The sequence below is a fragment of the Camelina sativa genome, chromosome 1 (assembly GCF_000633955.1).
Source record: "Camelina sativa cultivar DH55 chromosome 1, Cs, whole genome shotgun sequence".
Lineage (NCBI taxonomy): Eukaryota > Viridiplantae > Streptophyta > Magnoliopsida > Brassicales > Brassicaceae > Camelina > Camelina sativa.
Window position 1 is genome coordinate 13,484,477 of NC_025685.1, and position 3,866 is coordinate 13,488,342.

Sequence of the window (3,866 nt, forward strand, 5' to 3'; positions counted from 1 at the left end):
TATATATATATATATATATATATATATATATATACTAAAATTGAAAAACTTCTTATAAGACTAACCAAACATGCAAAGCTTTATACAAAGATAAAACATCACAAGGGGTGAAAAAGTTGTCCATCTTTTCAATTTCTCATTCATCAATTTTCGCATGATACCAAATCTTGTGATGAGACCATATAACTTGCTCTGGCTTCCAGCCAAAGGGATATACAAGGTTAGATGCAAAACTTCTTATTTATTAAAGAATAAAAAAAAAATTTAAAAATAATAACCATGGACCTTTTGTTTCTTACATACAGTCTTCTTGTATAAATGATTGAATATTCAAGTTACTTCATAAAAAATGGTTATAAGTTTTATGTTACTTCAAAGCCAACATTATTATCTATATACAGCTAACTTTTTTTCATTTTTAAAAATTTTCTGATGAAGCATCATTGTCAAGAATAAAGCCAATACTCCATAATCTAGAGAAAACATATCGTTGCAAAATCTTCTCATTTTTATTTTAGGTTCAAAATTTCATAAAACATCTTACTGTTCTGTTTCACATCACATGCCATCATTGTAAAATAATTGCGAGAAAACTGTTTTGGTTTGGTTTGGTTGGAGTGTAGTGGAAGCCTACGGGACCCCTAACATTTTTCAATTTGACTGTGAAAGCTACACTACAAATCATAGAAATTATGTCCTTTTGTTCACGACGAAAATCTGTCATTTTACGTAGAGAAAACTTTATCTGTGCTTCTAATATAATCTTTGCTTCTAATATAATCTTTGCTTTTAATTTCTCCTCCTTAGTAGTTCAATTAATTAAGAAAACATAACAAAATAACCTTAAATAAAACTCTATAAGTATTACGTAGTTGAAATATCTTGTTGCGAGTCATCTGATTGCCCCGAAGATTTTCGAGTGTGGACGATTTTCAAAGAGCCAAATCAAACAACTTTAAAGTGTGACTTGATTGTAACGATTGGTGGACAGAAGAAAGGAGAAAAAAAAAAATTATCATTATAAAATAAAAGGAAGATACATGGTGGAAAGAAATATGCGTAATGGGAGATCACGATAGGACCAATCTTTTAGCTCTTCATGCGGTTCGCTAAATGTTGAAGTAAAATATGACTTATCGATATCACCCATTTGGTGGTGGCCTCCTTATACAACAATCTTTAAATACGCGCACGCTTGCATACATAGATAGATGGATATGATATATCTATGTTTTAAGTTTTAACTATACATATTTTAGTGAAAAGATATATAAATCTATCGTCATCCATAACAGTTTTTATAATTATGAATTTATGATGACATATTACACTAAAGAAAGTTTAAAACTACAAATTTATCATGTAATAACCTAGAGAACATATCTAGCTATATACACTACCAAATTATTGTCTATGAAACATAGGGACAAATGGTGAGATAATTTTACTGGAACGGGCATGTGCAGAGACTTTTAAAAAGCCTTGAGTCAAGCACAAATAATATATGAGGTGCATGCATGAGTTAATTGTTTCTAGTACAGCAAACTTTCCTTCATCAACGATTCAGAATTACTCTCATATATGTTCGTGGACCTAAGTTTTATCTTTGTAATTTTGTTTAATTTTCTAAATATATATTCTTTTGTTACGAAAGTCAATAATATATAACTAGATGTTGTCTCAAAGTTAGAAATGGAATATGTACATGTACTCACATCATAAATATTATAAATACAAATTTGTGCCGAGACTATAGTTATATTTATGCGTGCACAACAATTATATTTGCTACCTTTATATAATCAAACGATTTCGTCTATTATATGTTTTCAACATTCCACTTTTCTATAGGATATAAAACTTTTCACCAATATTTATACTTAATTACATTCATAATAACTTATGTTTACTATTATAAAATCTGTAAATTTATAAGTACATACTTATCTACAAATATAGGTATAATTGCAGGTTAACCTTAATTATGTGTACCGTGTAATTGGAATCTTGTCAGTTGTTGTCAATTTGTGAATGGCATAGCAACAAACAATGCAGTATGAAATAAAGAAAACATAAAGAAGAAGCCTAAAATGACGAAAAGGACCACGACGTACAATCGTTCTCGTTGGTATCATTCCGAGAAAGTGAAGGGACCCATGCAATCCACGTAACGGAGACATGCACAGTCTCTCTCCCATACTCGAATAGTATTGTTTATTGTTCCTCTGTCTACCAAATCGAATATCTAATATCTTCTTAACATTTTAGTGATAGATATAGCACGAAAGACATCACCGGATGATTGCTTCTTCCATACACTAATGGCCGTCATCACCGCCCTTTTTTTGTTTTAGACGCTTACTCTTATTCAATCAATCCTATTATTTGTTTTAAGCTAATGTATAAAAATAAACTTCTACCAAAATGTACCAAAGTAGACATCTATGTATATATGATTCTTTAACATTTAAACAGCATTCATGTATATATGTATAGGATCCAATTCTTTTTATTATATTGTCCATTAGAAAAATTGTGATATCTACCAAATACAATCAATTTACATATTTCAATTTAATGTTTTTATAAAAACATTTAAACCAAATACTGTTTTATTCTCCTGTATTACTGTCCTCATTTTTTCAAATTGTGTCAATTCATTATGTTCTACCCGAAGTCTGTATAGCAATTCCCTTCTGATGTATATCATTCATCACATTGCAGGTATATCATATCATAGTATAAACAAATAGGGTATAATTTGACTTTATCTATAATGAAAAAATAAGCATAGTTGAATTAAAAACAATAATTTTTCTACTTTGACTAGTATTTGATACACGTTGATATACAATTGGTGTTTGTCACGTTAGTCAAAGAAATATTTTTCTTGGAAAAAGAGAATATGAAAAGAAATGTAAAATTAAAAGAAGAGAAAAGAAAGCAAGAACCCTGCTTTCTTCCACCTCCTCTCCTTTGATTTTTATTTTATCACCTTTGCTTTTTGTCTAAGCTTTTTAAGATTCGCGCATAATGACCCAATTACCACTACACGCTTTGTCCTTTTCGTTGAGATTGCTCGTTCCACAGTGGCAGGCCTACCGACAATTCTATGTCTTTTCAGGGGCTAAACAGTAATATCCATCCCAAAGAAAATTAGGAAAATGTTTTGTCTCGCGTTGTTCAAACCCTAGTCTGAATTCACCATATATGTCCATTCACTCCAGGCGATATGATGCTTGCAGGGTGCTTTCGGTAAATTATATAACTCGTGACTATTCTGCATACATCTTTAATTTAGCATACGTTGTTTGGTATACTTTATCAATCAAAATTTCACGAGTGTGAAAATTTGAAAACCTCTCTCTCTCTCTCTCTCTCTCTCTCTCTCTCTCTCTCTCTCTCTCTCTCTCTCTCCTTCTTCTTCTTCTTTTTCTTTGTTCTCTTTATCTCAAGCTCATTCTTCTTCTTAGTTACTAGACCTCTCTCTCTTTTGTTTCATCTTATTCTTTCTTCCTTTTTTTTTTTGCTTATCACGCGGCTCTGACCAGCTTTCAAGTTGTTCGTCGCTGGTTAATGGATATTGAACCCTCTTGGGATCTTGGGGGGGTGGTTTCTTTTTCTAAATTGCATGGCAACATCAATTGACCAAACCAATACCAAATCATCACATGCTCATTCTCTTCTCCTTCTCCTCATCTTCTTATCTTTCCTTCTCTTCATTAGCCTTACAATCCCCATGACTCGTCCTCAGGTCACATCTACGGTTGCTCCTTTTAAGAGGGTTCTCCTTGAACCTTCGGTTTCAGCTTCAGTAACAATGGATCTACATCCAAACGCTCGCACACGACACAGCCGCACTTCTA